General features: G+C 37.6%; 1 protein-coding gene across 3 annotated transcripts in view; it reads right to left on the reverse strand.

Annotated features, from left to right (window-relative positions):
* The window catches only part of LOC144015708 (leucine-rich repeat-containing protein 4C-like), a 155,887-nt gene that overhangs the window by 12,766 nt on the left and 118,165 nt on the right, over positions 1–24,956 (reverse strand). For all 3 annotated transcript variants that reach the window (XM_077515944.1, XM_077515945.1, XM_077515943.1), the window contains exon 2: positions 4,674–4,732. The gene's annotated coding sequence lies outside the window, so the exon portion shown is untranslated. The remainder of the gene's footprint in view (positions 1–4,673; positions 4,733–24,956) is intronic.

Here is a 24,956-nt window from a genome sequence, read left to right on the forward strand (position 1 = left end):
GACAACATTTGTGTGGATGCTGTTATTGTAATAATTTCATTTCCTCGTAAGTGACCTGTTTGGCATCTGTTGTTGATTAGTAACTATGGCTAATCAATTCCGACAATGAATTGTGTTATGTACAGTTTACCTGGCAGTCGAGAGGTCGTGCTTGCATGGCTCCCTCCTGCATTTCAATAACAGGCACGTTTGGTTCATTGCTGACTCTAAATTTTCCATAGGGGTTAAAGCAACACTAAGGAACTTTCAGTTTACGTTGTTTATGGTGGCCTGAAGAAAGACCACATTTCCCATGAGGACAAGCACTTAGTGTTAATATATATATATATATATATATATATATATATATATATATATATATATATATATATATATATATATATATATATATGTATATATATATATATATATATATATATATATATATATATATATATATATATATATATATATATATATATATGTATTAGGGCTGTCAAAGTTAAAGCGTTAATAGATTAATTCATCACCAAAAAATATCGCATTAATTACGCATCACTATTAATTTTGACTGCAGATGATCCTTTTTAGCCAACAGAGGATGGTGAGGTTAAAGGTAGCCGTTCGAGTTTGAGCAATAAACATAACTACATGCATTAAAGTAAAGCATTTAATAAATGTTTACATATGCCGTAAGTCATTTTTTCCCCATTTAAAATTGATTAGAAAAAGCAGGATGAGTGCAGTGGATATACATTTTTGAAGATATTCTCATAACATTAAATGTTGAAAAAATTAACACATAACAGGTGTGCTTCAAATTTAGCGGGCAAAATAAGTTGGTTGGGGGCTTTTTAAGTCAGTGATTAATCACGATTAATCAAAATTCTAAGATGTGATTAATCTGATTAAAAAATGTAATTGTTTTTAACAGCTCTAATATATATATATATATATATATATATATATATATATATATATATATATATATATATATATATATATACACATATATATATATATATATATATATATATATATATATATATATATATATATATATATATATATATATATATATATATATATATATATACATGTATATATATATATATATATATATATATATATATATATATATATATATATATATATATATATATATATATATATATATGGCGGCACGGTGGTTGACTGGTTAGCACGTCCGCCTCCCAGTTCTGAGGACTCCGGTTCGAGTCCAGGCTCCGGCCTTCCTGGGTGGAGTTTGCATGTTCTCCCCGTGCCCGCGAGAAGACAGGGTGTCCCCCGCCAGCTGAGACGACAGCACCCCCCGCGACCCTTGTGAGGAATAAGCGGTCAAGAAAATGGATGGATATATATATGTATATATATATATATGTATATATATTAGCTCACACCAGCAAGTGAAATCCGGGCCAATGTTGATCCTTGACTCTCCTTTTGTCAGGGTAGTTTCCCTTTTCCTTTTTTTTTTTTTTTTTTTGTCCCCTCAGACAAAACTTTTCAGTTGTTTTGCAGCTTCTACCAGGAAAGCAGTAATCGTGCATCGGCATTCAAATTGACCTCCATCTTTAACGAATGGGGAAAGGGGGAAGTGACGTATGCCGTAAAGCATTCAGCACATTTGTGTTTTTTTTTTTTGTGTGACAGTGTTCCTACCATCCTCCTCAAGGTTGTTTAGTGCCAGTAAAAATGATACAGACCACTTCAGGCCATAGAAAAGGTCCCATTCAACTAGTTTTAAGTCGATGTTTCATCAGAAGAGCTATGAAAATATTTTATTAAGGTTGAAAAGTTCCTTCGTGCTACTTTAATGTGAGTGATTGGCTATATGTGCCCTGTGCAGGAAAGCAAAAGGCAAATGGAGTGCTTTTGAGATGCATGTGAACATTTGAACTCCCAAGACATTTGATTTACCTTTAGTATGAGTTGATAATTTTTTTTTTTATTGCGTAGTACTAAGCAAGAAAGAATCAGATACTACCCTCCAGTAATTCCTGACCAGCACCAAACTACATAAAAACAAAATTAAAATAAATAAATAAATAAATAAAGCCCCAAGTTTTTTTTCTGTTCAAATCGATTTACAGTAAATAATCAACTGTTCACTTCAATCAGGTGACCTTCCTAAATCTGTGAAAGTAGCCGCCGTCAAGCCCATTCTAAAAAAGCGAACGCTGGATGTCTCCCTGCTAGTAAATTATAGACCTATCTCAAACTATCCTTTCTTAACCAAAAAGTAGTTTTAAATCAACTCAAATCAAATTTCTTGAGCTCCAATGGACTTTTTGATAAATTCCAGTCAGGTTTCCAACCTCATCACAGTACAGAAACAGCACTGATTAAAGTAGTAAATGATATAAGATTGAGCACTGACACAGAGAAGTTATCGAACAGGCTTGAAACTTGCGTGGGGTTTAATGGAACAGTCCTAAAATGGTTCAGATCCTAATTTGGAGGAAAGGAGTTACGTTGTGACCATTGATCGAATGGCCATGACATGGGGGTGCCATATGTTACCTTTGGGTCAAATGCTTCAGAACACCAATGTTGACTATTATAGTTATGCAGATGACACACAACTGTATTTATCAATGTCCCCAAATGACAGCAGTTCAATTAATGTATTCTGTCACTGTCTAGAGCAAATTAATAACTGGATGAACCAAAATTTCCTTCAGCTAAACAAAAACAAAATGAAGGTCATTGTTTTCGGCAATAAAGAAAAGAGGATTGCTGTTAGAATATAGCGGACCTGACCTTCAGCAATCGTATCAAATCAGTCACTAAAACAGCCTTTTTGCAGCTGAAAAACATATCCAGACTGAAGGACTGCATGCTTCAAGCAGACCAAGAGAAGCTTATCCTCGATTATTGTAATAGTCTTCGGACTGGACTCTTTCAAAAGCACATCAGACAATTGCAGCTCATTCAGAACGCTGCAGCTCAAGTTCTGACGCAAAGTTGTTTTTTTTCGCCTACCATGTCACCTTCACTGCGCCGTAAACACTTCCGGGTTATCTTCCATGTGAACAAAAGCGACGAGGATGTAACGTTTGTAAACATGAAACAAAACAGTGGGAAAGCTTTCCCAAAGCGACTAAGATGGAGCATGTATTTTTCCACTGCTTTGTTTACACGGAAGATGACCCGGAAGTGTTTACGGCGCAGCGAAAGTGACATGGTAGGCGAAAAAAACAACTTTGCGTTCCCTCGCAAAACAACTTTGCGTTCTCTGGCAAAGATTGCGTTACCTCGCAATCTTTGCGAGGGAACGTAAAGTTGTTTTGCGAAGGAACGCAATCTTTGCGAGGGAACGCAATCTTTGCGAGGGAACGCAATCTTTGCGAGAGAACGCAAAGTTTTTTTGCGAGGGAACGCAAAGATGTTTGCGAGGGAACGCAAAGTTTTTTTTTTTTTTTTCTACCATGTCACCTTAGGGGCTCCGTAGGACCCAGACTTAGTAAACATGATGAAGCTGCATGTAGTTGTTATGCTGCACACAAATGGAATAAGCTGCCAACAGAAGTGAAGTCAGCACTGAGTTTAAATACGTTTAAATCCAGGTTAAAAAAGTTTTTTTTCACATACCTTTGATTAAAGTCTTTTAAACATTTTTAAATCATTATTATTATTATTATTATTATTATTATTATTATTATTGTTATTATTATTATTATTATTATTATTATTAATTTAAATTCCCTACTCTAAATATTTTTAAAGTTTGCTGTCTAATGTTTCAACATGGTCAATGTATGTTGTTTTGATAAATTTTGTAACCTACTTTTGTTTGCTCTGAGTGTTGTTAACTATTGTGTTTGTTTATGCTTATGGTGTTGTCTTTCCTTGTGGAGTCTCAGTTAGAAAACTGATTAGAGCTGCCTTTAAAAACACACTCTTGCTGTGCCAGTGAAATTGTAGTGAACCCATCATATTATTATTTTTTTTTTACTTTTCCACCTTTATCAAATGCATGTTTTGTCCTACTACATTTATGGTGCCAGCAATATATTGAAAGAATTGCAGGCATGAGTTAATGTGACCAGAAAGTCTGGTTGTAATTATAAAAATGTACTTATCAATAAAATTCAATACAGCAAACATTAGAATTTTGTTTGTAAATGTGGTTTTGATAGTGCTTCAGATTCTGCTATCACCATTGACCTGATAAAATACTGCCAAAGCTCTGATGACACAAGAAATTACACATATTTCATGTAAGAGGAAAGCGCACACATAAATGTTCGTAAAGCGGAAAGGATGCACGTGATGAGGAGAGCTGCAAAGTTATTCATTTTATTCCTGTCGGCCATCCACAGCTACCATGTTTTGACGTGATGTAATAGGTCAACTGGAAAAGCAGTGGAAGCTGAAAGGTGGTAGGTTGCCACCTAGTGTTGCAGTGTGCGTGCGTGCGTGGGCGTGGGTGTGTGTTGTGGGGGAACATAGCAGAGGAGATCCAGATTAACTGGATAAAGCCTATGTGTGCATTTTTAATCAATTATTGTAGATTTACGTTAATCCAAGCAACGTCAAACTACATTCTTGAATTTAATACGCTTCTCTATTTCTGAATGCCAATTGGACAGTGGAACGCTGTGTGTGTCCGTTTCATTATGAAGTCTATCTCACAGCTTGCATCACACTTTAAAAGAGTGAGTTCTTACCTGCCAAGTCAATTACAGTTCAGAGGGGTCATTCTCACTTCAAGCCCCAGTCCAAATCCCTGAAAATACAAAAGGCAAGACAAGATAAAATTATTGCTACTTCAACATACTGTATGTGTGCTTAACAGCAAAATATGAATGATGCGATGTGATTGAAAGCTGGGATACAATTAGTCAAGGGTTAAAAATGAAAAATTTTAAACACTGGTTGTAGAACATCTGGTTAAAAAAAAAACAAAAAAACTCATCACTGTCTTAAATAATCAGTGAGCCATATATATATATATATATATATATATATATATATATATATATATATATATATATATATATATATATATATATATATATATATATATATATATATATAATAGCTTTGTGATAAGAAGTAGCCTACATTACTAAAAGTTGGAAGAGTTCATTCCTCAGGGATGAGCGACATTCAAGGCCCCAACACATCCAGCATTTCAAACACATGCACACACACTTGCCAGGAAAGCCTCCAAACTCAGAAAGACACAGAAGAGTTGCACAGGAGAGGTACTGCATGCTAAATAAATTACAGCAGACAAAAGCAAACACCTAAAATTCAACATCTTGTCCAACATCCATTCACGTAGTTCAGGGACAATGAATGCCAATAAGTGTGCTTGATCTTATATGATATTATTATCATTATCATTATTATTATTATTATTATTATTATGTTTATTATTATTATTATTATTATTATTATTATTATTATTATTATGACTTGGTGAGCTCTATCATAAGTTACCTTTGGTTGTCAATGTTACATTTTCGGAAAAAACAGGAATACAAATGATTCCAATTCAGAATTTGGGTAGATTTTATTATGAGTAAAATAGGTAATATATAAATGCGGTGATGTTTATCCTTTATTTTGTTCCAGCAGTTGAACTCAATGTGCATAGAAAAGCCGCAGTTTCACTCTTTGGAATGTGTCTGCAATAAAGGCATTCAGGCTTAGAATTGAATGGAAGCCACCCTCATTCCATATGGCATGCCATTTATTTATTCTACAGATCTAAATATCAGTTCCAACATTTCCACAGTAGTTTACGCAAACATTTTTCTGACAATTGTTTCAGGCACTCTCTTTTTTATGCCAAGAAGATACTATACTTTTGTATAAAAAGGGAATGCCTACATATACAGCATATGTCTATATATTAGTGATGTAACGATATCCAAACATCACGATATGAAGGTCATGATCCGATAATTATCATGATATTGTGGGGGGGGGTTGGCGATATTTAAAAAAAGGTCACAATATTGTAAAAAAAATAAAAACAAAAAGCTCATACTAAAAAAAGCACAATATTGTGCTTTTGTACATAACAGAAATACATATATAAACCACCACAATCTCTAATAACAACATTGAGGCATTTACTTTCTCATGCAAGCACACATTGATCGCTTCACAAGCAAATTAGGTTTCCCTTCATCTGACAATTAGCATAGATTTTGAACATAGAAGGCCCAAACATCCCTAATGAAAATTAAATTGCACTCATAAATTAGCCACAAGAGGGTACTAGAACTGCACAAATGGAACAGCCTGACTTTTTTAACAGATGTGTTCCTTTTAAATATTGTGAACATGACGACAACGATATTGTGGCAGTTTTAATATCACGATATTGCCAATATCGTTACATCCCTACTATATATAAGGCATAATTTTCACATACTAGCATAGAGACGTTTGCACAGTGCATTTCTCCATAAGATGGATATAGCTTTGCCATTGTAACAAAGACCATGATTACTGTCAACAACATAAATATTTCACTTCCTAGAACACTGAAAAACATGCTCTGACTTTCCTCCTCCTCCATTTCAAAATCCAAATCCAGCAATTTGACTGTAAAATCATTAATAATATTGAAATGAAAAACAAAATACAAAATGACAGAGCAGAGAAACACATTTGATGATTTTTTATTTAAAATTTTTTAGGGTGCAGGTGAGGCACTGCCTCTATTGATCACACATCCCATAAAAGTGATGTCACTCCGTGTCATGCTTTGTTTACATTTTAAACTACACTACAAATCCAAAGTATCACTATTCACCCAGTCTCTGTTTATAATGTGCCCATCTCAATTGTGCTCTTTGATACAAAAAAATAAATAAATATGTCCAACTGCGTGAGTCTAGGCAATATTATAACCTATCTATAAAATAGGCAATTAAATTGAAACAAATTCTCCCAAGCCATCATCGTCTTAATATCCAATTTTTTTTCCAAGCCCTTCTCTTTAAGAGTGTAGTCCAACAACAAATCAAGCCTGACATCAATGTCTTATGTGCTACAACCATGAATATTTTGATATGCAGGTCAGACTACATCACCTACTGGAAATTAGCAGAAACGCATGTCAGGCTGAATCAATTGGCTGCAGAGCCACCCATTCAATTAAGATCTTTGGTCAGTGTGGTCCATGTGGTGCTTTAGTGTAGTGAGCTCCCAAAGGAGTAGTAAGTGCTGAAATCAGCTCAGTTGTGCCTGCCATTTGTCATAATCTAATGGTAAATCCATCTGTATCTGCTAGAAGGTTCCTGCCTAGCTGACTCACTAAGTCAAGAGAGTCCAAGTCCAAAGTGGGTAAGCAGAGATCGATTTATGTCAAACGAAAAATATTACTGCACAAATACTTGATTATTCCATACTAAAAGAATTGAGATATCACATCAAAGAGTTTAAAAAGACGCATGCAATTCAATAATTGTGTTCTTTGACGCGATACAAATGCACACTGGGGATTCCTTTCATAATAAATGAGCCTAAGTAAGACGATGGCGACGAGATAAAACAAATTAATATGCTTCAGAACAAGAATTATGACGGAAAACAATTACGCAGAACAAAGAAAGCAATTTTATTACTCAATTATATGAATTATGTGATGTGTGACTAAATTAAATTAGAATGCAGCAAAAATCAACTATTTTAATTAAGACACATCTGAAGACTATGCAACATTTGTTAATACACAGACTTTTATGGCATATTTTATTCATCTCCGGGAGCGAGAGCTGTCTGTGTGTGTGCGTGGTACGTGTTTATGTGTTTGCACTGTCAATAATCACAGTCCTGATAGCCAACCTTGTCTGGACTACAGACAAATATGACACCATAATTTTCTGCTTAACCAGTGCCAACTATTGCCAGATTTTTAGTTGCCATGCTGGATAAAACAAAACATAACTATTTACAACCAGTCGGCTTAAAGCTGCTTCAAAGGCTGGAGAAATACAGTCATGAAAAAACAAAACAAAAAAAGGTTTTCATTAACGGGAACTATTATGAAAATTATCATTTTAATGTCTTGTTTAAATATATCGATGTCTTTTGAGTAGCCAACAAAAACAATCAAGTGTGAAATTAAACAACCAAGTACGTATTTTATTTTCTTCCTGTCTGAAAACATTTCAGCACACTCGCCTGGCGTAATCCAGCCCACTGGTAGTTATTGAGTGACAAGCGGTCCTCCTATTGGCCCATGAAATGAGAGCTGGCTCACTACATGAGACAGATCCACCACTAAAATGAACTGATTTCGCCTTCACAATTATACACCACAACTGTGGTGCAGTATGCGGTATGTTTCTTCATCCTTGGAATATTTGATAAAAGTATGTCACAGACATTTTATTAAGACGCCTTGGAACTATTGTTACTTTGGGGGAAAAAATATTTATTGTTGTGTGCTGAAGGTTTGGATCCCAAAACGCAGACACAAATAAGGTTTCTAACTATTTATTCACATAACTTGATAAACGAAAAACGAGAATGCATCGAGAATCACGAGACGCCAGGCCCCCTTGGGCTGCGAAGTAGCACAGAGGACAGTGATCAATAGCTTGCAATAATCCGGCAAAACACACACAATTCTTATATAGACGGTCAATCAATCTCATTGTTTGTGGCTAGACATGTGAGTACCAGTACTGACATGGAATTCTCTGATTGGCTGTTAACCTAGTAATTACAGACATCAACAAACATCATATAGTAGGGGTGTTAAAAAAAAATCGATTCGGCGATATATCGCGATACTACATCGCGCGATTCTCGAATCGATTCAATAAAAAAAAATCAATTTGTTTTATTTTTTATTTTTATTTTTTATTTTTATTTTTTTTTTATTTTTTATTTTTTAAGAGCTCAGAATTGTTCATTCGGTTGTCTTACCGATTCAACGTCTTATCATCATTGCCTTTTCTTTTTTTTTTTTGTGTGTGTGTGAATCCATTTTTAAACTTCCATTTTTAATGGAAAAATATTCAACAAAACGTCTGACTTCGGGTTAGGATTCACACCTTGAGCATGGAAGAATGTTATATGAACGGAACATTAAGCCTTAATATTTTATTTTAATGCTGTTCAAACATGAAACAGATTACAACCTCTATAAGACTGAAATTTCAGATAAATAAATAATACATTTTCATATAAATCTTACACTCTACAAGCTTACTGATTACTATTTTCTAAATTTGAATGAAAAAAAAAATCGCAACAATCGACTTATAAATTCGTATCGGGATTAATCGGTATCGAATCGAATCGTGACCTGTGAATCGTGATACGAATCGAATCGTCAGGTACTAGGCAATTCACACCCCTATCATATAGCATAAAAGATTTCTGACATCACATAGTTCAGACCTCATATAGCCTAAAACTAGTTGAAACTGGATGCTGTTACATCAATACCAAAACCGACACGTAACGGGTCGTGAACTCTGGCGCACGGTCATGAACTCTATTCAAACTTATCCCAGGCGTGACCCCAGACTTGAGACAAGACCCAAACATTACTCCTGCTTGACCCGAGTCATGACATTTATAGTATGTCTTATAAGAGTTAAGTTTGCTCTCCAGCTGTCAGTTGCTCAAAAGGTAATTGATTGACCTTTTAACTCCTAGTCTTTGAAGAAATTCAGTTGTCATGAAGACTAGAGAGGTGCATCTCTCCATAAAATACCATTTGAAATGGTTGAAGGTGAATGATTCGATTTGGTTCGACTCAATGGGATTATAATTCACTTTGATATGGGACCAATCAGTTCGTGAGGGTACGATTTAAACTTGTCCGCATGTCATTTACTTCTAAAGTATATTACTCAAGTAAAAGACTATTATTTCAAAGTGAAATTCTTGGATTCGGTTTGGTTCGATACGCTCACATAAAAAAAAAAAACATAAATAACCGGTTTTTGCTTCACCCCGAATGAAGACCCTTTCATGAGGGATGACAATCCTAAAGGGTGTAATACAGTCTTCCCTCGCTATAACGCGGTTCACTTTCCGTGGTCTCGCTGTATCGCAGATTTTTTTTTAAGTGCAATTTTGCATATTTTCTTACAGTAATATACCCATTTTATAAAATTTATGAAGGTTTGAACACTGTCAATGTTTGAACAAGAGAGAAATGTGAGAACATGTAAATGCCTCAATGAGAAAAGTGTATAAATTGTGCGGTCGGGGATTTTAGAGCCTGAAAACATTTATAAGAGTTGTAAAACATAAAGCTAACTGCTTCGCGGATTTCATTTATTGTGGGTATTTTTGGAACCTAACCCCAGCGGAAAACGAGGGAACACTGTATCCCGTTCCCGGACGTTCTGGTTTGTGTTTTATTCATGTATTTATTTATTTATTTATTTATTTACTCATTTTCATACACACACCTGGTGTGTGCACTTTCAAGATATGGTGAATCTTCCTTCAGGACTTCTGACACATCCACCATGCACAGTGGCGGTTCTATACAGCTTTAACTTGGATGGCGAGGGTGTGGCAGGAGAGTCAGTTGGGAGGGCGGAGGTTATCACCATCACACATGCACAGAAACACACGAGTGCACGCACACACTACATGTTTTTTTTTATATACACACTATGGAGACATTATAAGGATATTTATAATAAAACTTTGATTTTAGTATTGATAGATTCATTGTCAACATTTCGGGAACAAATTCTATGTCTATGACTAGGGATATAATGATAAGGACAATATATTGTGATATTAAAACTTTCACAATATCGTCGTCGTCATGTTCACAATATTTAAAAGCAAAACATCTGTTAAAAAAGTCTGGGTTATTTCCATTTATGCAGTTGTAGCACCCTCTGGTGGCTAGTTTTTTAGTGCAATTTAATTTTCATTAGGGATATTTTGGCCCTTCAATGTTTAAAATCTACGCTGATTGTAAGATGAAGGGGAATGTAATATGCTTGTGAGTCAATATGTGAATTGTGAAGGAACTCAATGTGTGCGTGCGTACAAGTAAGCGCCTCAATATTGTTATTAGAGATTGCAGGCGGTTTATATGCATTGCTATTATGTACAAAAGCACAATATTGTGCAATTTTTGGTATGAGCTATTTTATTTTATTTTTTACAATATTGAGACCTTTTTTAAATATCGCCAACCTCCCCACAATATCGTGATAATTATCGTATCGTGAGCTTCATATCGTACGGAGCCCCTAAGGTGACATGGTAGAAAAAAAAAACTTTGCGTTCCCTCACAAAACATTTTGCATTCCCTCGCAAAGATTCCAAGGGAACGCAAAGATTGCGTTCCCTCGCAAAGTTGTTTTGCGAGGGAACGCAAACTTGTTTTTTTCGCCTGCCATGTCACCTTCGCTGCGCCGTAAACACTTCCGGGTCATCTTCCATGTGAACAAAAGCGACGAGGATGGAACGTTTGTAAACATGAAACAAAACAGTGGGAAAGCTTTCCCAAAGCGACTAAGATAGAGCATGTATTTTTCCACTGCTTTGTTTACACGTCGCTTTTGTTCACATGGAAGATGACTCGGAAGTGTTTACGGCGCAGCGAAAGTGACATGGTAGGCGAAAAAAACAACTTTGCGTTCCCTCGCAAAACAACTTTGCGTTCTCTGGCAACGATTGCGTTACCTCGCAATCTTTGCGAGGGAACGTAAAGTTGTTTTGCGAAGGAACGCATCCTTTGCGAGGGAAAGCAATCTTTCGCAATCTTTGCGAGAGAACGCAAAGTTTTTTGCGACGGCACGCAAAGTTTTTTGTGAGGGCACGCAATCTTTGCGTTCCCTCGCATTGTGATGTTTGGATATCATTACATCCCTATCTATGACCATGTGTAATCTGAAAATTCGTGCACATCCACCACAAAGTGGCGATTCGGTGAAGTCGATCCATGACATTTTCATGAGACGTGCGAATTCCATAGATCTGTTTGAAAAATATATCACACTTTAGTTGTGAAATTAACCTCTGTAGTGGAGCCGGAAACCATACTGACTGTCGTCAGTGATGTGTGCACAGCTCGTCCAACACGTTGCATTGAAGGATGTGTATTTTTTACTTAGTAAACTCTACTTAATAAATCCAATCGAAATGATATAATCAGAGTACTGTGCTCATGACTGAATGCATGTTTGGAGATGTTGCATGAGTAGAATATTTTCAAACTCCAAGCCGCCAACACGAGTCAGCAGCCGCGCTGTCACCAACGGAGCACATAAGCAGTTAACTCATTCACTGCCTTTGACAAGTATACTTGTCATTTGTATTTTTTAGAGCGGTGCTAAATGGGGGCGAATCTGATTATGCTCCACTGTAAATATCAAACTTGGAAACAACTTTACTGATGCCCAACCACCGGTAGATGACATCATTGCCCCATTTTATACGAAATAAACACAGTTTCAGAGTCCATGGGAGAAATGGCTGTATTTTGGCAAACTTACATTTTTCTACTGTCAATTATAAAAGAACGGGACGGGGCAAAAAGTAGGGAGTCCATTCGGTTATTTGGTAGATTCGGTTTATATATAATTATTGAATGTAATATCACGTGAGTATTTAAAATTTTTATATTTTCTAAAATGACTGGCAGTGAATGAGTTTTAATTAAATCAAAAATGTGCAATATGATGTGTCACCTTCAAGAGGCGCTAGACTTACTACAGCCTCCAAAGTGGGCAAGAGAAAAGATGCTTAAGTCTCTGAGAGAATGTGTACACCACTTGATTTGACAGGGAACACCCTCATTTCAGGATGGCTCCATCCAGAGTGCCTACATTTCATAAGAGACAATGCGTAAGGGACAGACTTTAGTCAAATGTAGGATCTGTGCAGCCCAAAAAGTGTGATTCTGACTTGAGCACATGGGAGAATATGCCCGTAAGTGAATTTGATTAGTTGGTGAACAGGACGTAAATGGAAATGTTCAGAGGAGGCAAATCAGCAAAACGTCTGCAAAAAGCAAGTTTGACCAAGAGGCACATTAGATAGAAGTCATATATTGCATAGTAAGCATCTGAAAGAGAAAACGACCAATATTCAATTTATTTCACAAAATGTCTGTCATTATAAAGACTGGCAAAAGCCTCTGAAAAATGCCTCAGACGGCTTGCCATACATCCACTGAGATACAGGAGGATTAAGGCGCTAAGCCGATAAGAATATGTAATACGAATCACTGATAACTCCGAATCGCTCCAGTTCCACAGAGGAAGTGGAGACACAGTTTTATTTTATTTATTTTTTTTAATTTATTTATTTATTTTGGTAGCATAAAAAGTGCAGTAAGGTATAAAAAGAGAATAGAAAAAGAGGATATGTGAGGTGATGGTGAGAAATTAAGTCCTTCAAGTGGGACAAAAGGAGAATACAAATTAAGATATGTCAGTATTGAGCTTGGTCACTGAACGAATTGAACTCGTATCTCAGGGCACCACTGTATGCTATTATTATTTTGCAAACTAAACTGTAAATCTCAATCTGTGTGTTTTTTGTAAGACTAATTGAATAAAGGTCTAAATAAATACATGAATCAATAAATAATGAAAGCAAAATCTATGCCTGTAATCTTCTATAATCAACACGCCCAAAAAAGTAAATACTAAATACTGTATTCAGTTCATTGAGTTTTACTAAAAAATGTATTATTTGCTTGTTTGTTTTCTAAATTGAATTTTCATTATTATTATTAGCATTTGGAAATATGTTCTTGGAGGGCTGATCAAAGAAAACAACTAAAGCAGCATGCCAACACTAGAAAAGAGTCCTAATAAAAAAAAAAACAGAAAATAGAAACAAGACTGAAGACTTCATTATAAATTAGTGTAGAGTAGTTTATTGTATTGTATTATAAATTAGTGTGTTTTAGCGTAAACTCTTTAAAGGCTGAGTTTCCAAATCAAGATAAAATAAAATACAGTATGCAATTAGTAATTAATGAACCTGTGGAATTTCTGTGAAAGCAGAATTACTGTACTGTATGTACTTGAGTTCAATATTTCGGTGTTGTTATTCAAGGAGCAAAACATACTTCACATTCACTTCTGGTCATGCAAAGCACTGCACGAAAGCGCTGTGACTCATAAAAGGGCCATTTTTCATTGCAGTGTGGGTGATGCATAGCTGAATTTTTGTGGCCAGCACAAATGCTACATTTGATCACAGAGGGCACAAACGGATATCTTAAAAATGCGGTCCAATCCAAAGGTGAAGATGAAAAAATAAGACAGCACTGGAGTGTGTCTGCTAATGGTTTGGCAAAGGCCATGCGGGAGCTGTCATTGAGTAGGAACGCTGAATAGCCTCCATTTTGAAACCAATGTGTAAGGCAGCGACTCTTGTCTATGGCATGTACTCTTTCTCGTGTTTGTCTTGCTGAAGAAATGTTATCTATAATGGAGTATTTTTAACACTGTGCACAAAGTGACCAGGCTTATCATGATACACAGACTGCACACCACACAGGTGATATGCACCATAAGTGTTTATCGGTTGCGGGCACACGCACACATACGCCCTATGGTTCTCAAGCACCTGCCATTTCACCCTGGATGTCATTTTTCCTGAAAAGTTAGCCAGACTTTCCAGACGGTTGCCACATGGTGGCATAATTGATTTCATCTCGGCAGCTGTGAGGCACACAAAAGCTGACAACAGGCATCAGTGCAATGTGGGATAGATTTCTCAATGTTCTAGCAAAAGAGGCAGTCATTTTTCACCATATAAATGTATTTATCCAAACAAATGTATATAAATAGGTGAGAATTCTACCTGATCAGTGCATTTTGCCATGCACTGAATTAAAAAAAAAAAAACAATAATAATAATGAAATGGATTGCACATACAGTATAGTAACTCCTTACACATTATTTCAACAATCCGGTGAGTATTTCACAACCATGCCCTCTATGCCTCCAAAATATTTGACTGAAATGAATCAGTTCATTTTGTGGGCTTATAACTGTAATGTCATTAAATTTTCATTTCACACACACCCAAATAATGATGACAGTAACACGTGATGTTAATATGTAACACGTTGCTCCAAAATGTGCATGTTTTCCTCCAGTAATGGCTAATCTAACCTAAGGAGTGATAATCAAGTAATCAGACTACAGTTCCACATTAAACTCACATAACAATTAGTACGTTGTATTTATCCATCCATCCGTCCGTCCGTCCGTCCGTCCGTCCGTCCGTCCGTCCATCCATCCATCCATCCATCCATCCATCCAATCATTTTCTTAACCGCCATCCTCACTAGGGTCGTAGGGATGCTGGAACCTATCCCAGCTGGCTTTGGACAGTAGGTGAATTTCAGGTAGGAAATATACCTTTCACCACCTACGACAATTACTAGGGCAGAATTTTACAAAATCAAATAATCAATATCGAATCGATTATCCTTTTCGAGCCTGATATCAAGTCATAAAACCATGAATTGATCATTTTAATATCTCTTTTTCCCATCAATCCATAAGAAAATAGAATTTTAAAGGCCATTTTTTTGTACTTACTGTTTTCTGGAAATTTACTGTTCATATGAATTTAAAAGTATTTTCTTACATTTATAAAAGACCTCACTTATTGAACTTTAAGACAATTTCGAATTTTGTAATTGGTATTTACAATTATTGAATTAAAATTCTGAAAATATTTTCATCTCATCTTTGCTGATGTCAATGTTTGTGTAACACGTAAGTGATCATAACACGTGCTACCTCATTGATAAATTAAAACATTTAAACAGTTCCGTCCTCCACAAAATTGAATTTGGAATTTAATGTTTGTGTTGAGTTTTTATCATGTCTTTGATATTTAAGAATTGATGTTCCATCATTAATCAATATCGGATTGAACTGAGGTGAATTGAAAAAAAAAAAAAATCGGATCAAACTGCTCTTGTGAATTGAAATCGAATCGATTAAGGAAATTAGAATCGATACCCGAGCAATTACCATTAATCTTTCTCATGAACCTGTGCATACAGATGGGACGTTAAAGCACCACACACTTTGCCACAGAAGATCCAAATCAAAGTGCTTCGTGCACAAAAAGCTGGTTGATACCCACTGAGACAAAGTAGCTACCAAAATAAAAGCGATAGTCACGTTAAACATGGGTTAACAGAACCAACTCAGCTACTGAGTCATCCACATAACTGCCAGCGAACATTCTTTCCTATCGGCAAAAAGAAAAACTGAGGGCCCTATTTTTGTGTCTAGTGTAAGTCTCATGCAAAGTGCAGTCTAACTGTGCACGTTTTCTTGCGGTGTACATGAAGGAAAGACTCACTGTAATCCATGCGGGAGATCGGCACATGCAATTTACAGGAAAATATTCACTTGGACAGAAAGTCGGTCGCGATGGATGAGCACTTGGAGACCACCTTCACGTTAAAGGGACATTAGGGGTGCCGCGAGCCCCCTGGATAGGCCATAGGCCGAGACTTTTGAATTCACGGGACCGCCATCTTGCTGAGCTGCTTTCATTCAACCTACTCTACATCCTTTGTTGAAGTTGGAAAAATATCTGCTTACAGTTTTGTAAAAATGACAAAATCTCGAAAATGTGCCAGATGCCACATATTGATGTTTTGGTGGCAACCCAGCGTTGATTGGTGTGTACAGCTTGTAGCATTGAATGCTTCACCTGATCTAGGGTAAGTGTTCCAGTTCAGACCAAAACAACATTCTGTCTCTTGAGCAAATGTGAAACAAAGGTACATGTACATTTGTTCTGATTTGTGATGTATGCGGTGGCTTGCCAAATTAAGTGCACAGGCCTTTGAGACATCTCTGCATCTGTAACACTGACAAGGCCAAGACATCTGTGACTCTGCGGGGTGAACGGCAGGCATGTGGCAGGGGACGTGTATTTTTGTGGTTCATTTCACCCCTGCTCCCTCTGCCTCTCCTCCTCTCCCTCTGCGGTCCTGATTTATTCTCGCACAGAAATGCAAAGCTTAGTTCTATCGCTTAGTCAGGAAGAGAACCAGCACTATTTTGAGAGCATTCACGTACATGTTTTAATTAGAGCTCATTATTATGTAAAGCACCAAGAGGCAATAAGACACCCATGATTCACCACAACTCAGTTACTTGAAATGAGAGGTGATGTGTACCTAATAATCAGCATTTTTAAAAATACATAACCACCAATCCATCCCAATAAATATGTGTGCATCAATGTAAAGCGAAATGCAAACGATATGGGAAATATGTGAACCTATAAATCAAATAATTCATAAGAGATTTTAGTGCCCCCCTTATTTTTGCCCCAAAGCACAAAACGCCATCCATAAATGCATGATTCAATGAGTTTGCGGTGGAAAATTGTGGAACTGTTCCTGTTATGCAATCACCAGGTGTCTGAATACCTCTTCCCTTCTTGTATTTCTTCTTTAGTGTTTGTTGACCTGCAACCAACTTTTGTTGACATTTTGAAATGAAATGAATTTTAAAGTATTTCCAATTTCATTTTTTTTTTTAAATAATTCATATATTTAAAAGTCAAATAATTTCAATCTTCAGTATCCTCTTGCGGGTGTAGCATAACTACAAGGAGAGTTCAGCAAGTTTATTTGTTGACATACAGCTACACACTTACACAACTTAATGATTATGTCTGTCTCACAGGCATGAGATCTGTGTTCGAATACCTATTACAACAGCTATAGGGCGAGCTAGCTTGTTCTTCCAGTGCTTGTGTGGGTTCTCCAATTTTCTCCCAAACACATGTAGGTAATAGGGCTGTAACGATAATGACAATATCATGATATTGCGATATTAAAACTGCGTCAATATTATCGTCGTCATGTCACGATATTAAAAGCAGCACATCGGTTACTAAAGTCAGGTTGGTTCCCATTTGTGCAGTTCTAGCACCCTCTGGTGGCTAGTTTTTTTTTGTGCAGTTTAATTTTAACTAGGCATGTTTTGGCCCATCTACGTTTAAAATCCGCGCTTATAGTCAGATGAAGGGGCACATGTTATGCTTGTGAACCGAGTAAAAATGTGGAGGAACTCAATGTGTGCATGCATGAGCAAGGAAGTGCCTCAATATTATGTCAAGTCAACTGTATTAAGTGTTATTGGAGATTGTATGTTGTTTACATGCATTGCTGTTTTGTAAAAAAAAGCACAATATTGTGTTGTTTTTTTTGTTTTTTTTAGTATGAGCTCATTTTTCCTTTTACAATATTGTGACCTTTTTCCATCCATCCATCCATCCATCCATCCATCCATCCATCCATTTTCTTGACCGCTTATTCCTCACAAGGGTCGTGGGGGGTGCTGGAGCCTATCTCAGCTGACTTTGGGGAGTAGGCGGGGGACACCCCGGACTGGTTGCCAGCCAATCGCAGGGCACACAGAGACGAACACGCATGCGCACTCACAAGCACACCCAGGGACAATTTGGAGCGCCCAATTAACCTGCCATGCATGACTTTGGAATGTGGGAGGAGACAGGAGTACCCGGAGAAGACCCACACAGGCACGGGGAGAACATGCAAACTCCACCCAGGAAGGCCAGAGTCTGGACTCGAACCCGAGTCCTCAGAACTGGGAGGCGGACGTGCTAAGCAGTCAACCACCGTGCCGCCCTGTGACCTTTTTTTAGATCACCAATCAGCCCCACAATATTGTGATAATTATTGTGATATGGTATCATGATGTTTAGATATCGTTCCATCCCTAATCCCGACACACAACAAGCACTTAATTCACCTTGCAATGCAAATGACGTGAATTTTCAAAATAACGTCATTCCATTAGTGTTGCCAATTTGGGGATATCTTTTTTTCTCTTTTTTTTTTTTCTCGAAGCCTCCATGACAAAAAAAAAAAAAGCTTGTTACAGTCAAATTGGTGATGCTCAAAACACCCACTGACATGCAACTTTTGCAGAGAAGCATTGCACTTTATATGCTGTGTGAAACTCTGCAAAAGTCGAACCACTTCCTGAAACCATGAAATGTCAAACATCGTTGGTGACATCGTTTCAGAAATTACTTCCTGGATTACTTAACACACACGCCGAAGTCTCGGTACATTACGTACCATCACTACCAGATCCTTGTTAACCTTCCTGTTTTTGCTTAATTAAAGAAAAATGCAATTTTTTGTCTCTCCCTCCCCACTCTGCCTTGAGCTTTCCTGCATTTGGGTCCTCAACCACGCCTAACCCAGACACATTTTTCTTCCGATTGGAAGCACACATGCAGAAACTAACATTAAGTATTTCCTTAATGTAGGAAAGCTTACAATGCATATCTTGATCTCAAAGTGATGAAATGAAGCATTGTTTTTGTAGTTAAGGGCGGGGTGGCCATCGGGAATTGAAGCTGGCTGATACATTTTCAGTCCAGTCCCCAAAGGGGACATTCTTAATTAAATTGTGAATTTTGCCCAGCAATGGCCCAGGTTGTACCCCCTCTCATTTCTCATCTGAAGTCAGCTATGCAGGCTCCAGTTATCCATGACCCTAATGAGGACAAGCGGTATATTCACCAGTGTGATGTAAGCCAAACCACAGAGAAACTAAAAGCTTTTATACACGTAATTAGAAATTAATGTATTAATTTTTAGTTCTAGTACATTTACTTTCTCAAAAGATGCCTGCAGGCATTGGCATTTATTTTTTTTTTGTCTGTGCTCTGAATTAAAACATACTTTGGCAGGAAATTTGAGTGTGGAAAAATCAGTGAATTTAAGTCAAAATTGCTTCTTGGCATTCTATCCACAGTATCTGCACATTTTGCAGTAGCAGTCAAAATGTAATCTGTTGGTTTTGAAAAGAATGAATAAAACTGTAGCATTTTATTCATGTAAAATTTTGCCATGCCAACAGGCCTGGCAGTGCTCCCTGAAAAAGAAATAGAGGGCAATCACAGCTGCTGTCTCACATTTCACATTCCGCTTGGTGTATCGCTCAAAGACACACGACTATAAAATCCACATTGGCTACAGTGCACTCTTAGATGTCCTGTTTAATTTGTTTCCTATTTGTTACCCATGGCATCTCTCCGGTGTTCAGCTACTTATACATTATGGATATGCAAACCTATTGGATCGTTTAATAGGTGGATGTCATAGGTTTGAAAAAGGGCATTGTGTAATAAGAATACAATTTGCACCTCTGGGAACTTGATTGCTCAGTTCCGCAACTCACAGTCCGTACAAATGGTCCATATTGCATGCAACTATCAACCCTAATTAAACACAAATATTTGTGACAGAACTTGTTGTTGAGACTGAAGCAGGAGTGTGATGCCCCTCGTTTTAAAGAAAAGTCTTTGTGGGACTGAACATTGCTTTAATTCTGATTATTGCTCAATAGTAGCAAGGCGCATATATAGCCTACATTCTACACCACTTTTTTACCATTCCAATGGAAGTTTTGTAGGATGTGTTGGCATCAAGCCAGCATGTGAAATTTGTAAGTACTATGAGCTGGAGTCTATTGGTTCTATTTTGATGAATTTGTAATTAATTAAAGTTCATTGCTTTTCTATTACACTTCTTTTTTTCAATCGTGTAATTTAATTTGGCATAGAGGGACAAAAATAAAGTGCACTTTTGCAGTCTAATTGATGCGGGTCTCACTGCAGTTCTGCATCCTCAGCAGCTCTACTCCTTAGCCGATGGTGGGAAATGCCATGCAGAGGGAGATATATGTCAAGGTGAGAGAGGAAGAGGAAGGAAGGCAAAAGCCCCCAAATCAAGAAGTCGGTTTTTGACTGAGAGCGGGCTAAAATGTGATTTCTTTGCCTTGCGTTGTTTGTTGGCAGGGCTGGACTGGCCATCTGGCGTACAGGGCAGATGCCCGATGGGCCGATGTCTTTTGGGGCTGATGTGGTGTTATTCAATTATTATTTTCCTCCAGTTTACCCCGAGAGACCGGCCCAAAATTTAGAAGGAGCAGACCATACATCCATTTAAAATATAGAGTGCAAACTGAACCAATAAACATCAGTGGTAGAGCTACATGGTAGCCCAGGGTGGTCAGGAATCGGGCTGGACCAAGTCAAAATACCAGGGCCGATTATTTGTGCCAGTCCAGTCCTGTTCGTTGGTGACTGCAAATGTCGATTTTTCTTGTGACTGTTGTGTGGGAGATTAGCAGTGTGCTTGTTTCTATTTAAATAATAGAGAGTAATATACAGAAAAGCAAAAGTACCTCTATAAACCCTACTCAACTAATGCTTAATTTCTTTGCTTCACTCACACACACACTCCAAAAAAATGTCAACTATTTGCTGCTTCATCATTAGTCCATATAGCATCATACACGGTGAATTCTGTAGTGTAAATTGGACTATTAGAGTAAATTTTGACACTATTTAGATAGAGAACAAATAGACTCAGATTTTAGAGTAAACTAAAGTCTTAGATACACCATCTGACGTCGGGAGTCGGACATCCTTGGGCTGACGGTACCGTCTAATCAGTGTATAAGTTACTGTCGGAACGTCTGATCGAGTTGGAATACGTCGAGGGGATGTTTCCAGCAAATTCAACATGTTGAATCGGCATTTGATCACTGTGATTGGCTGTTAGCTAGTGAATCAGCGCATGGGGCAAGAAGAGGAAGTGACGAACACGAATGAACAGTACAAAACTTTATGGTTTTGAATATTAAAGTCCCCCATAAAGAGTATATGATCATATTTCAGCATGATTTTGGCAAGAAGATTTGCAAAGTCGTTTAAAAAGGCCTTATTGTATTTTGGAGGTCGATAAATGACAGCACAGTGAAAGTTTGCCCGACTTCAAAGAAGCTGGCTTCAAAGCTGTTGATCTATGTGGTAAATAGACATAGTTTACATTTAAATTTGTTTTTAAAAATAGTCACCGTTCCTCCACCTCAGCCCGACGTCCTCGGAGCGTCCAAATAAGCACAGTCAGGTGGTATAGTAATTCAATCATAGCGGTGGACTCAGAACAGAAAATCAAAGTTGATGGACGGGAAAAACTCCCTCAAAATAAACATTTTGTTTGTCAATGACAATGTGCATTTAACAGTGCGATCCTTGTGGGAGCAGCAGGAGTGCATGGCTCTTCCGTCCGGCGGTCTCAAGGAAGCTCCTAGAAGCTGGAGGTTGTCAACGCGTGCAAAACGTGAAGCGCAGCACGGCCGAAGCTTTTCAGCTGAACTGACGATCGATAACAGCCAGGAGTCTACAGGGTCCAGGATACGCTACAACGGAGTGTTACAGCACCCGTTTTCACCAGCTGGTCGCAGCGTTTACCCTGGGGCCGCCCCTTTCGCCGTGGAAGAAGCGCGTGAACGCGGAAGAGGTCTGCTGAAATAGCACTGAAAATCACGTGCGAGGACATCGTGAGAGAAAAAGTAACTGGTATGCATTGTTTACGTTTTCATATCCCCATATAAAGAGGTTTCCACTTGCCTTTAGGAATAATGACTACTGCCGCCGATGGTATGGAGGCGAATAAATTCTTGTGCATGTGCTGAAGGTACATAATAGTTGGGGTCGGTATTTACGTCATTTTTCTACCCAACGTGTCGATGTCTGGGCCGACGCAACAGGGGGTAATCGTTGGTCACATTTGGCAGATGTCGGATTGGTGTATCTAGGCCTTAAGATTTACACCCAGGAAGAGAGTAAAATAAAACAAAACAAAAAAAAGAAAGAAAAAAAAACTCACTCAAGGGTTAAGGTCCGAACTCACGACCTTCAGCTTGGGAGACTGCCACACTACCACCTGAACTATGCCCCGCCTACTTTTCTCCAAAAGACCAAAGATCATTTTTGGTCTGTTGGAAAATTCTATAAAATATATATATATATATATATATATATATATATATATATATATATATATATATATATATATATATATATTAGGGGTGTGAATTGCCTATTACCATCAATTCGATCCGTATCACGATTCATAGGTCACGATTCGATTCGATACCGATTAATCCCAATATGAATTTACAAGTCGATTGTTGCGATTTTTTTACTCAAATTTATAAAATACCATTCAGTAAACTTGTACATATACACTGTAAGATTTGGATGAAAATGTATTATTTATTGATCTGAAACTTCAGTCTTATAACTGTGCGCCACTATTTAACAAACAGGTTGTAACATTTTTCATGTTTGAACAGCATTGAAATAAAATATTAAGGCTTAATGTTCCATTAATATAACATTCTTCCGTGCTTAAGGTGTGAAAGTTAGACGTTTTGTTGAACATTTTTCCATCAAAAATGGATGTTAAAAAATCGATTCGGCTGCCTATTGAATCGATTCGAGCTGTAGTATCGTGATATATTGCCGAATCGATTTTTTAACACCCCTAATATATATATATATATATATATATATATATATATATATATATATATATATATATATATATATATATATATATATATATATATATATTCGATATATTCATTTTTACCAATAAATGATTTTTGAATAGGCGTGGGCGAGGGCAGCTATGCTTGAGCTGAGGTCCTTTGACAGAGCCGGGGTCCGGTAAGCTTGCAAACGTTTTGTTTTGTTTTGTTTTGTTTTTCGGGGTACACGCATTCTCACGACAAACGTGATGAAGTATGGCTTATCGAAAGTCAGACGAGTAGATGCTGAAAAGTGAATGGACTGAGGCATATACTTTAATTTTACTGGCATCGAGCGCTACGAGCTCCGTACCTGCTTACGAGCGCTAACGACGCGTGGGTTGGATTTTGGGCGAAACACAAAAATCCTTTTACTGACTCCGGACTGGTCGAGAAATGTTTGGAAGCAGTGACAGATACACTATTTGAAGATGAAGGAGAGCAACTTGAAGTCAAATTTCATGTTAAATTCCCGTGTCATCCACAACAACGAGCAGACCTGCTCTTGGAGAATGTGCACCCCCAGATCCAATCCAAAGTGCCTGGTGTATTGCGTTAGCTGCGGATGAATCAATCAACTGATGTAAGTGACAATCCTCAGCTTTTGGTGTATGTCCGATTCTAGCACGAGGAGAATAAAACATTTATAGAGGACATTTTGGGTATTGCAACGTTGAAAACGCATACGAGAGGAGAGGACATATATTTGGCTGTAATGAAATACTGAAAGAGAAAGGAAATAACCAAAACTGGTTATGCCATGGAAATATATACCGGAGAAAACAACGTGCAATGGTAAACTCTTGTTTATTGCTCTGGAGCAAGGTAAGAAGTCCTACAGAAGAACGTTGTTGCTCAAGAGTTCTTCACGGCAGCAACATTGTCATCTTAATTGTGTTCTTGCTGAGAACCTGAATCGACACGAGGCTCAGATTGCTCCCAATCGGCTCAATATGGGGAAGGTTTTCTGCCCTGGAAGTGTAAGAAGCCACGTTCCATACTTTGTGCAGCAATATTTTTAGTATCTTGACTTTTTACAGCTCTGGGGAACCTCCCAAATGACCTGATTGTAAGGATGCATTTGACACCCATGTTCATTAAGAGAAATTGGGAGCAGAAAGGCACGTTTTCATGAGCTCCCACGACGACACAAGTATGCCTCGACAAGGTACATAGATATAGCTTTCCAAAGCGTATGTAGCATCATTCTCATCCGCCCAATAATTCACCCCCGGTCCTGGTGGAGTAAAGGTGTCAGACAAGACATTACACTGCTGGTTCATCCCCAACACAGGACATGGAATAATGAAAGGAAAACACCAGAGAGGGAGGGGGAAGGATAAGTGACTTTTAATAACTCTGGAGTATAGTGGGAATTATATTAATGAGGAGAACAGGGATAGGAAGCTGTACTTCCCACATGGAGAAAGGCAATCCTTGGAGGAGCCCAAAGAACCACTCGCCTTGACTGTGTGTGGAGAGAACCAAGGAGGGCTCTGCCCACCGCAAATGTGCGAAGCGGAAGGAGATTGACTGAAACGAAGGCAAAGATGGCATCGGGAATGAGC

This window comes from Festucalex cinctus, chromosome 3 (assembly GCF_051991245.1).
Source record: "Festucalex cinctus isolate MCC-2025b chromosome 3, RoL_Fcin_1.0, whole genome shotgun sequence".
Taxonomy (NCBI): Eukaryota; Metazoa; Chordata; class Actinopteri; order Syngnathiformes; family Syngnathidae; genus Festucalex; species Festucalex cinctus.